This window comes from Pipistrellus hanaki, assembly GCF_964339955.1.
Source record: "Pipistrellus hanaki genome assembly, chromosome: 13".
Lineage (NCBI taxonomy): Eukaryota > Metazoa > Chordata > Mammalia > Chiroptera > Vespertilionidae > Pipistrellus > Pipistrellus hanaki.
The window spans coordinates 32,455,883-32,468,372 of NC_140515.1; the positions used below are offsets into that span (position 1 = coordinate 32,455,883).

General features: G+C 49.4%; 1 pseudogene across 1 annotated transcript; it reads left to right on the forward strand.

Moving 5' to 3' along the window:
• The first annotated feature begins 9,093 nt into the window (after nucleotides 1-9,093).
• On the forward strand, nucleotides 9,094-12,251 carry LOC311632193 (CBY1-interacting BAR domain-containing protein 1-like; annotated as a pseudogene). The gene is made up of 4 exons: nucleotides 9,094-9,145; nucleotides 11,179-11,385; nucleotides 11,591-11,735; nucleotides 11,826-12,251. The product of its transcript is annotated as a CBY1-interacting BAR domain-containing protein 1-like (transcript).
• Nucleotides 12,252-12,490: the final 239 nt, after the last annotated feature.

The following is a 12,490-nucleotide window of genomic DNA, read 5'->3' on the forward strand; positions in this document are numbered from 1 at the left end:
ATTATTGGTGTCATCTTGAGCCAATTTAATCAATCCAAGAGGGATTGGGGGGTGGAGGGGGGCGCGGGCAAGGGTTGTGAGCGTTGGTCAGACACGCTGGCTCGATGCGTGTGTCGTGGAGCAGCTGAGCCCGGCTCTGTGGGTTTCAGCTGCCGCTCTAACCCGCGTTTTTTTATCCCTGGGGTCCCGCCGTGTGTCCACGTTCAGCCTCGTTTACTGGGTTTGTTTGACACGGTTGAGTAGTGCTGGCCCAGGTTCGGGAGAGAAAGACCCAGAAAGTCTTCAAGGCCATTGGGGAGACAATGTCAGGGATGCAGAACCCCCCTCCCCCCCCCCAGACACTGCTGACATCTGAGCCCCTTAAGGGACCCAGGGGAAGACAGTCTGGACCCCAAAAGGGCCAGGAACAGTCAGAGCGGGCATGCTCCGGAACAGAATGTGGCCAGTAAGAAGCCCCGAGTATTTATCTATTTTTGAGTTGTTCTTTCTTTTCCTTTTTTTTTTTTTTTTTTTTTAACCTGGGCATTCAGCAGTACAAATCACAAACTGGATGTTTTTAATCACTTAAAAGACACTGACTGGAAGAAAAGACCCGAAGTCACCAGCCCTGGACATATGTGGCCATGTCAAGAGCTGCAGTGCCATAAGCTTCAAGTTTCACATCTGTGCCTTAAATGGGTGGCGCAAATACAGGTAAGACACACATAGAAAATTATATATTTCTTTTTACAAACCGACAGAAAATGGTCGGTGCATGCAGCACACGATTACCATGCCTCTTATGTTATTACTAGAGACCCGGTGCACAAAATTTGTACACTGGGGGGGGGGGGGGTCCCTCAGCGCGGCCTGCGCCCTCTCACAGTCTGGGAGCCCTCATCCGGAGGAAGCGGGCCTAAGCTGTCAGTCGGACACCCCTAGCGCTCAGGAGAGGCAGGAGAGGCTTCCGCCACCACCTCTGCACTCACCAGCTGTGAGCCTGACCCTGGTGAGCGGTCCTTCCCCCGTGGGAGCGCACTGACACCAGGGGGCAGCTCCTTCATTGAACGGATCAGGCCGAAACTGGCTCTCCCACATCCCCCAAGTAGTCTCGGATTGCAAGAGGGTGCAGGCCAGGCTGAGGGACCCCACCGGTGCACGATTGGGGTCGGGGAGGGACACAAGAGGTTGGCCAGCTAGGGAGGGACTGTGGGAGGGCTCCAGGGCATGTCCGGCCCATCTTGCTCAGTCCCGATCAGCCGGAACCCTGCACCAAGCTAACTTACCAGTCAGAGCATCTGTCCCCTGGTGGTCAGTGCACATCATAGTGAGCGGTTGAGTAGCCTTAGCCAACCGCTAAGCATATTATGCTTTGATTGGTTGAATGGACGACTGAAAAACCATAGACTTAGCATATTAGGCTTTTATTATATATGTTTAATCTACATCTTTATGTATATTTTCCATACTCCAAAAGAACATTAGGGGTGGTACCCAGACCTGAAATATTTAATTTGCTGCCCATCCTCTCTCCTGGGCTGTCCTCCCCATCCAGGTCCAGAAGGCTGCATCCCCTTCCCCGAGACAGACCCTTCACATGTTTCATGCTGTAGAAGGAGTCCAGGCTGTCCAGTGTGTGCACTTGGTGTGTTTGGGTGGATAACATCCATGAGCATGCTCACTCACTTCCCCAGAATGGCTGTTTGTCTTGGACATGGCACTCTGCAGGCCGGCAGGTTTGGAACGGTTGCCCCGGCAGGGAGCCTGGTCACAGTACATCTCTGTGCAAACTCCAGGCCACGGGATGGAATGTGGGTCCAGAGCACAGTTGTTTTCAACCCCACAGGATGGATGACAAAGGCCCTCTCGAGTTCTGGAATGCATGTTCACTGTCAGGTCACAAAGGAGGTATCCAAAAGATATGCGTCAGACAAGCTGACGTTCCCAAATGCAATCACTTTAAAGAACCCTGTCTCCCTGCCCAGATGGTGTAGCTCAGTGATTGAGCATCAACCTATGAACCAGGAGATCACAGTTCGATTCCCAGTCAGGGCACATGCCCAGGTTGCAGGCTCTATCCCCAGTGGAGGGTGTGCAGGAGGCAGCCAATCAGTGATTCTCTCTCATCTTTGATGTTTCTCTCTCTCCCTCTCCCTTCCTCTCTGAAATATATATATATATATATATATATATATATATATATATATATATATATATATATATATATATATATATATAAATAATATATATATTATATATATGTGTGTATATATATAATATATATTATATATATGTATATATATATATAATATATATATTAAAGATTTTTTTTTTAAAGAGCCCTGCCTCCCCGTCATTGAATTATTTTCAGAAAACAACGCGTGTTGAATTTATCTCTTCCCATAATGTGCTAACTGGACGCTGTTTTGGTGATAACTAACGTTCCTCCTATTTTAACTTGTTTCCAGGGACTTTAATTGCTACAACTTGCAGTTTCTGTGAGCCTGGCGGGCTTGTGTTCAAATAGAGCCCGGAATGAACTTCCATCATTGCCGCCTCCGAGGAGAGAGCAGGACTTGCCACTGTGTGGGCCGGGGCTGGCTGGGTCTCCCCGTCAGCATCTCCACTTGAAAATGTGCTAGTCTGTTTAGAAGCCAGGCTAATCCTACCTCTCAATCACGGGAGGAAATGGATTTTAGATTCAGGACTCAAGGTGGGTCCCTCCGAGTGCGAGGATCAAACGCTCTGGTGCTTTCAACAGGCAAATGCTACTGCCTGTCTGGAGGCGGGGGCCGGCGGGACTGCGGGGTTTATAAACAACACTCTGCTATTTATTGGAGCTGCCCACCCGAATCCAAATCTTCCTCTCCTCAATAGCGGCCTATTTACCGCAGCTTAAATGGGGCTCTGCAGGCTGCCCGGGTCTGCAATTTATTACTCGCTGCGAGAGCTCAGACCCAGACTTTCAGTGTCCCCAGTTGAAAGTTTATCCCAGTCCGGACAGAAAATTATTCTCTCTGCCTAGGTTGAAGCACATTACTTCTTTATTGAATTAATTATGATAAGGATCATAACTTTAAACGAGGGGTGAGGTGCTGGCTTTCCGCTGGGATTGCTTGGAGCAATTTTCATCCAAGCATTTTTGTGGAGTTATTGAGTCTGGCAGGTCTGAACTTTGGAGAGGAGTAACTTTCTCCAGGACTTGAAAGGGGTTGGACATTGATCCAGGCAAAGCTGTACCAGATTCCATGTCTTGAGACGGGGAAATTTGCACTGCATGCTGAACAAATCACTGCGGGACCGGATGAAAGACAGCTCGGGAACTCCTCATGTGGCCTTGAGCTTGGCCGTGCCCTGACGGAGCTGGCCCGAGGAGGGCAAGGGCAGACGGGGACAGAAAGGTGCCCGGCCAGCCCGCCTTCCCCTGCCTCCTGATCTTCCAAGCCCAGCCTGGGCTGTGAGGTTGTGCAAACAGCACGCCTGATCCTGATGCCCGGCGGGGAGTGGGTGGGGTCGGCACAGGACACTGGCTCAGAGGTCAAGTGGGCCTGGGACTGAACCCTGCTTCTTCCCCTTCCCAGGGGGGGAATGTGAAGACTGGCCCTCCCCTTCTTGGTCTCACGTGGCACCTCTGAACTGCTGAACGCGTGTTTCTGTATAACATACAGTTGACCCTTGAGCAACACAATTTGCACTAAGAAGGCCGACCCAGTTGTACGTGGATTTTTTCAATAAATACTGTAAATGCATTTTTCTCTTCCTATGATTTTCTTAATAACATTTTCTTTTCTCTAGCTTACTTTATTATAACACAGCATATAATGCATAAAATATACACAAGATGTATCCATCAACTGTTTATGTTATCAGTAAGGCTTCCAGTCAATAGATTTTCCACTATACCATGGGTCGGCACCCCCAAATCCCATGTTATTCAACTGCATATTACATGCAATATATACATATTTACACACATATGCATGCGCATGTACACACACACACACTCCTAGAACTTAGGTGGGGTTTATTTAAAAGGAATCATAATTGCTGTTATCACTATTGTCAGGAAAATAGAAAGTTAAGCCAGACCAATATCTCATAACTCTTTCAGCTAAAATCTCCCAACTCCTACCCAGGTGACCACAGTGTGGGTCTCGGGAGTGGGCCCATGTGGGTTTCCATGCTGCTATCTGGCCTGTCCCTCCCCACTCCCACCCCCCTCCAGGCTCAGCTCCCAGGGCTACGGCCTGACATGGAAGTCCCCCAACCTGCCTCACCCAGCTGAGGTGCTGGGGACCCTCTGGAGCCAGCCTCACCAGGGAAGAGGGAGCCTGTGGCTCAAAGTTGGGGGACTGTCTAATTTGCTGCCCAAATCAGGCCACTTTTAACAGCAAAACGGGCACTGATAGCAGTTACCCGGAGCAACATGCATAACCAGGACGGTGTTGGCCCCAGGATGCACGGTTACCCACTCTTAGACCACGCCAGGCCCGAGACCCTGCTCCCCTCTACAGAAATGTAAGCCCCCCTCTTCCGAATGGCCTTCTCTGATGACTCTGGACCTCTCAAGGCCAGGTAGCCTGGCAGGCCCCTGAACAGCCACACCCCACTTCCAGCCATGCGCCAGTTACTCAGTGTTTTCAATGTCCCTTCACTGTCCCTGACGGCTGAGGGACTCTGGAAAAGTGGCTGATCAAGCCCAGTGTCTAATTTGCCTCTTAGGATCTAAAGAGGGGACCCTGGGAGGCCCAAGAGTTCACTGCACCCCTCTTCCCCCATCTAAAGCCCTAGGTGTCCAGACCACACCGGCCCCAACATGCTCTTCCACCATCCAGGCTGATCTCAGCAATTCTTCTGACCGCCTGGGCAGCCACCACTCGGGCAACAGTTACAATCCCCTGGTCCTCACTCGGGTCTCAGTGTGTGACCTTGTTGGAGCCTCACTGGAATCCTATAGGTATGTGCTATCATTAACACTGATAGGCGAGGAACTGAGACACAAATAAGTAATGTGACCGGGTTCTGCATGAAAGGGGCCTAGCCAGGCTTTGACCCCCAGCACCTGCAGAGGCCTCAGGAGCAAAGATTTGCGATGTATAAGGTGAGATGTGCTTAGGGTGAGATTCCAAGCCTGACTTCACCTATTCCCAGCTGTGTCCCTGGGCAAGTTCCCTTTGTAATGAGTTAATCTGACTGAGGCTCGGTCTAGGATCAAAAGGGACAATGAATGCACAGGTACCTTATAAAGTGTGGGGCCAAAGCAGTTTATTAATGTATCTGTTGCAACAGTCCCACCTGACAGTGAATCCTTCACTGTATCCTCAGCAAGATGCAATATGCCTGGCCTGGAACATGTGTCCACAGTCCTTACCCTCAGGGCCCTGCCCTCAGGCGCTCGGGGCCTGGTCTTGAGCCCCGGTTCCCTCCGAAGGTCCCCTCTGCTCTGAGAGTGGAGCTTGCCACCCCAGGAGCTCCAACCCGCAGGTCTGGACAGAGGCAGCCCCGTTTGGGTGAGGTTGTATGTCGGCTACCTCCACGTCTACATCCCAGAGATGTGCCTGCAGTGGGGCCACCAGTGTTGTCCAGAGCTACATCTACCAGGCAGCCAGCCAGTTAGGCAATGGAGTGGCCCATGGGGGAGAGACCTGGGGCCCCATTGCTCAGCTGGCCAGTGCACTGAATGTCCACCCTGAGGCCCTCTGTGGGCGGGACACATGCCTCTGAGATATGGCTCATCTTGTACCTTCCTCTCTCCCCCCGCAAAAAAGTGTACTTTCCCTCCTGCACACCACTCCCCCACCATGGAGCCCACATGGTATGGGTTAGTGGAGCCCCAGCCAAATGGGGTGATCTTCTGTTTTAATCTGTCAAAGGAAGTGCCAGCGCTGGGAGCAGGCAAGGTCTGGCACAGGGGCAAGGAGCAGGGCTGGCGCATGTGGTCTGGGGGCAGCCTGTCCAGCCTCGTCCCTCAGAGCCAGTCCTCAACCCTGTGCCTGCCCGGCCACATCTCTGCGTGAGAGGGTCCCTTCCTCCGGAGGGTAGACCAGAGGAGAGCGGAGGACGAGGAGCAGGCTTCTCTGCTTCCTGCAGTGTGAGGGGGACAGCTGGATTGTTACACCTCAGAGGGATGCCGGCCGAAAATATCAGGTTCCAGGGGGGGGGGTTGAGAGTGACATGGGATGTGACAGAGCATGACTGTCAGCAGGTGGCTGCCCTGTCTTTCAGCACCATTCCCATTCAAGGGTCCCAGCTTCTTAGAGAAAGACATAAACTCGTTCACACTAAAAGGTGAATGATCAAATGTTCTTCCAGCATTACACTTCAGAAAAGTTTTCACAGAAAATATGTAAGCAGAAATTTCCAATATAACTCTTCAGACATTACCCTCAATACAAATGCATACACTCACACAGACATGCACAAACACGCACATATAAACATACATATGCACAAGCACACATGACTCTTCATACAAACCAAACTACTTAGTATTTCCTGAACCCCAGACCCTCTCTCCCTACCAGGCACTTATATTATTATATCTACAACCATTAAGCGTTTCCCCACTTCGTTTCCCTCATTATCTTAGATGAATCCTTCAAACGAATCCCAGCTGCACCTCCTCCAGGAAGCTTTCCGTAGGCTCCCTCTCTCCAGGCTGCATTAGGAGTTGCTCCATGGTGTGTCCTCTGTGCATCCCTCCAGCACAGCTAGGCTGCCCCCCCTCGCCCCCCCATCCTGAGCTGTCCTCACCTGTTTCCTGATCTGACTCTCCCCCTAACCTGTCAGCTCCTGAGGGCAGGATCTGAATCTCATTCTCCATTTCATCCCTGAGGCCCAGCACAAGGCTCAGCACAGACCAGGTTCTTGGAGAACATCGGCTGGATGAAAAGGTGACCGTCTGCACTGAGGAAACGTCTTTCTTTCTGAGTGATGAAGGCAGCGCCCCTGCCAGGAGCAGAGACAGCCAAGCACACGTGGAGGAGTGAAGTGTGGCACATGTGTGCACCCACACACACGGGAACCCGCAAAGACACACGGGCTCCTCCTCTGACCCAAAGGCATTCATTTCCTGAGAATCACTCTGACTGTTGCTGGGGGGAAAGAAACAAACAAAATCAAAGGCCAGAAGAAGAGCTGGTGGCAGACACTGTGTCTCTCAGCTTGTCACTGGTGTCCCCAGACACACATTACCTGAGAGTGCCATAGGAAGCATGGAAGGTGGGGAGAGGTCAGTGACACGGGGAGGGGGATAATGCAGCCTCGGAAAATCGCGGGAGGCTTCTTGTAGGAGGCAGCATCTAAGAACTGAAGGCTGAGCACGAGTAGCCCGGGAAGGGGCGAGGAGGGTGGGAGATGAATCAGGCTGCACTGGCTCAAATTAACTAACGAACGATAACAACCATCACAGCCAATAGGTCCATCTTCTGGGCACTTTCTCTGTGCCAGGGCCGCTGGCAAGCATGTTGGCCACATTATCTCGTGGAAACCTCACCGTTAGCACTGAGGAGAGGGGACCTAAGGTCAGTATTCTGTGCCTCAGGGGTGCCTGGAGCCTAGGCAGTACCCCCAATAAATATTTGTAGGACAAATAAAGATCAGGCACCCCTAGGAAACTGGTTCTAACATGGTCCCCACTTTACAGATGAGGAAACTGAGGTGTAGTGAAGGCTGACTGTGAAAAGGAGCTAGTCTGGTGTCGGGCCAGGACGCTCCCCACTGAGTCTCACTGATGGCGAGCTTGGCCTGTAGAGCTCTCCGCAGCCAAAGCAGCCACTCCCTCACATGCCCATGAAAGACCAGGCCATGGAAAATCACCCCTAGCTCTCCCCACCGGGGGCTCTGTGAGGGAGGCTAGCCAGCAGGGTGCCCATTGCCCACCCGCCCCACCCCCATGCTGCTGGCTCTGCAGCCTTTGTTTACATTTCTCCCTCAATCTGGAGGCTGCAGATCCAAATTATCTCTTCTCCTGTGTCAGCCCGTCCTGAGCCTCTCTCCCAGCCCCAGCGCCTCCCAGTAAGCCCCAGGCAGCCACAGCTGGACTCTGATAAGGAAGGCTCTGTCCCAGGGGTTTGATGTGGGGAGAGGAAGAGCTCTCTCAGCCAGCGGCCCTCCCTGCCTGGGGACCGAGGGGAAGTGGAGGGATCCCCCCGACCCAGCCGCCTCTGGGGGAGCAGAGTCTGTGGCTAGCCCCAGGCCTCCACACGGACTTCCAGGGAAGTGGGGAGACACAGGGCCTCCCTCACTTCAGACTCATGGCCGTCCTCACTATCTCTGGGATTAAAGTACTTGCTGTGCAGCCCTGAGCCAGTCCCCGGCCCTCCCTGGGCCTCATTTCATTCATCTGTGCAGGGAGGGACTGGGGTAGAGGCTCTTGGGTGATGTGCAGGGATTTGCCTTGTGCCAGGCTCTTCTAAGCTCCCTGAGGCCAGTCCTCACTCTTATCTGCACCCCAGCACCCAGCACAATGCCTGACGGTCGGTCGGTAGGTGCTCAAGAGTGTTTGTTGACTGAATAAATTATGAATGTCTGTCTGTACAGACATTCATAATTTATTCAGTCAACAAACACTCCCTGGCCAGTGATATCTTCCCTTTCCAAGCCCTCCCTGGCCAGTGATATTTTCCCTTTCCAAGCCCTTGGGGCTCTCATGAGCCCTATCACACCTGGGAACCCATCTCCATCCCCCCTTGGCCAGCAACGTATCTCCATCTACAGCGTGATCTCTCCCCATCCCTGCTGTCAGTGTGGAGCCTCAATACAAATCGCTTAGTGCACTGAAGGACCTCAGTGAACACTAGCTGGTGCCATTATTATAGTGTCCGATAAGTTCGTTCACACTAACATCTTAATAGTCAATATTAAATGAACAGTTCTCTTTCCTAGAAGGGGCATCCCCAGAGAACAAATCTCTAAGCATGGTATCCCAAGTGCTCCTTGACCTCTGCAGATACTCGCCTGGCCCCCAGAGTGAGAAGGGGGCGGGGCAGGCCTTCCAGCAGGGACACAGGGTCCTGAGGCTAAGGTCCGTGTCTCCAGAAAGACAGAGAAGGGAGAGTCAGGGCAGGAGCCTGTCAGCCAGGAAGGCTATAATAAGGACACGTTCCTGTGCTGATGGACCATGAACTTAGCATCCCCTGGAATGGTGATGGCAACAGTGCCAAAGGTGGGAATGCAGGCAGAGAAGCCTGGGATGGGGTCAGGATGGGCTGAGCCATGCGTATGCTCCTTTGGAGGAAGCCAGGCTTGGCTTAGAACCAGGTGCCAACTCCAGGAATTTACAAAGAGCTAAAACATGTCCACAATATGAAACAATTACAGGCACGGTGACTGAGCGTTAGACTATGGCATAGCTAGTACAGAGCTCCTACTCATACTTCAAAATCCTGATAAGGATTTCTACTCCTGGTAATATTGTAGATTTGATATTCTAAAACAAACTTCTGTTTAAAAAAAAAAAAAAAAGTACGGGATGAAACATATCAAACAATCTTTTTATATATTTTTTTTAAAATTGGTTTCAGAGAGGAAGGGAGAGAGAGAGATAGAAACATCAATGATGAGAGAGAATCATTGATCGGCTGCCTCCTGCACATCCCCTACTGGGGATCGAGCCCGCAACCCAGGCAGGTGCCCTGACTGGGAATCAAACCGCAACCTCCTGGTTCATAGGTCGATGCTCAACCACTGAGCCATGCTGGCCAGGCTCAGACAATCTTCTTAAATGCAGGGCTGAACTTGCAGTAAGTAAAACAAGGACTCTCCAAAGGTCAGAGGTGAAGAGGAGATGGGCCTCCAGCTGGAGGGTCAGTGTTGCCCCAGGGCAGCTCCAGGGCATTTGCTGACACCAGAACTCTGGAGTCTCAGGGTTTATGGGCAACAGGGCAGACAAGGCCGTGGCATATGTGATTGGATCCCCCATCCCACTCCTCCCCCAAACACAGAGTTAGGGGAGAGGGCTATAGTGAAAAGACGGACCAGGGGGAGTGGAATCTGCCCACCATCAAAGGAAGAAAAGATAACTCAACCATTTTAGACCCATAATTTAATCTTAGGCTCGTATCTAAATGGGGAAAAGGAAAATAAAAGAATGAAGACTCTGCTGAACTCTGAAAATATGAATTCAAACTTATATTATCTCCTCAGTCAAAAAATCCCAAGAAGTTAAAGGTGTTCCAGGCCAGCAGTGCCCTGCAACACCTGGCAGAGGCCAAAGCTAATTGTCTCTGGAGCAACACACCATCCATCCAGGCCTGTAGGGACCCAGAGATCTACGGGAGCCAAACGGAGCTCGCAATCAAAGAGGTGCAAGACACATGAGGAGCCGCAGGAGGAATCTTCAGAAACAACCAATAGTAGAATACCTGGACTGACTTTAGACACAGGAATAATTAGGTACAGTATATTAAATAAATACATTAAGAATAATTACAATAGGTACAGTATATTAAATAAGTAAGTTTAAAATGTTGAACAAAGTAAAATAGAGAACTGAAAATTCAAGCAAGAAACAGACCACTGGAAATGACCGGGCCGACTGAATGGATAGATGGATAGATGGATAGATGGATAGATGGATAGATGGATAGATGGATAGATGATGGATAGATGGATAGATGGATAAAACTCCTTGAAAGAAACTCCAATCATTGAAATTGAAAGCACAGTGGAATTGGTTAAATAGAGAATTCATGCACTACAAAACAGATGTAAAGAAGTTACTTGTAGGGCAACACAGAGACAAAGAGATAAAAATGTAAGAGACATGGATGATAGAATGAGAAGATCTAAATTATGTCTAATTGGAGATCCCAAAGATGAGATTTAGGGTCAAGCAATCTTTGAGAAATAATGAGTAAGAATTTTTCAAAATTGGCAAAGGACATGAATCATCAGATTCAGGAATCACAAGAAATCCCAGCAGGATAAGTAAAAATGAAATCACATGTAGACACATCACAGTGAAATTGCAGAAAAACCTTTAAGAATGCCCCAGGGGAAAGACAGATTGCTTATAAAAGATGGAGCAGACCAATAACCACAAGAGCAGCCAGAGGCAGTGGACTAACATCTGCAGCATGTTGAGGGGAAATAACTACCTAAATTCTAAATTCTGCTAAACTCTCACTCAAATATAAGAGGACAGTTCTCGTGGCTGGCATCCCGGCACACACCCAAGTGCCCCGAGCTTGGCCCCAGTCCAGGGTCCTGGCAGTGCTCAAGGGAAGGCATTGAGGGACAGCTTGGAAAAGTGGGATGCTCAAACCAAGCAACTGCAAGATGCTGTCACAAACGTGGAGAAGCATCTAGAAGAGCTGTGCCAAAGCTTTGCTGCTTATGTGCAGGGAACTGCCAGACTGTGAGACAAAGCAGACCTCCTGGTGAACCTCGGCATGCCTGCCAGGGGTGGGAACGTCCGGCCCGAGGGCCATGTATGGCCCGTGAAATCATTGGGTCTGGCCCTGCCAAGGCATTAGGGGGGAGTTAATTAAATGTTTGACCAAATATAGCAGGCTAATTTTTAAGTTGATAATTTTGTATGGCCCAAGGATGATGTTATAAATATCCAAATGGCCCTTGGCATAAAAAAGGTCCCCCACCCCACTGAGAGATCCTCCAACTTTAAAGCAGGGCCTGAAAAACTGTGCTGGTGAGTTTGCCAAGCTTCAGGATTATCAACAGTCAGAGGTTGAAATAGTTTTAAAAAAGCAGTAGAACCATCGAAAGCTTATGGAACCATTGTAAAAACGAAACGAGATGACATAAAAGCAGTATTAACAGCAAGGAATTGAGAAGCTAAACTATTAGCTCAGTGAAACCCATCTGATGGACGTGTTATTTCACAGGCAGAAATGAACTTACAGAGAGTTACAACGGATGCTACTTGAACAACTCGTCATCTGGAAGGAATGATTGACAGTTTTGAAAAGCAGAAAATAAAGCGTTTAAAGACTATATTTTCAGAATTCATAACTATTCAAATGTTATTTCACAGCAAAGCTTTAGAGGGCCACACTGCTGCCTACCAAAATGTACAAAGGATTGTTGAAGAAGATTTTGAGGTTTTCTGAAATTCTCTCTATCCACCAGGTTGTTCATCTTGACTAGACATTGCAAGAGCAAATTCAAAGTCACCTCTTCAGAGATCACTGTCAGCTAAGTGTGTACCTGGAACAGGAAAGGTATCTACCTGCTAACTAAGAAAGAATCAGCAAGCAGAAGATGATAATGACGAGGATGAAGCCTTAGATATAAAAGACGAAGAAAATTAACTTTCTTAACTAAATTTCACATTTCCATTTTTATCTTAGATGACTTGAAATCCAGAATTACTGAATTGTAAAACTTTATACTGGCTTGGTACATTAAACCTTAAAATGAAATCCTACTGGAAATGAAAAATAATTAAAGGAAATATACATTGGCAAAAATGAAGGCCTTAAAAACATTACACACCAGTCATTTCAACATCCTGTCTAGCAGCATGTGGTCATTTTATACAGGCTCAGTG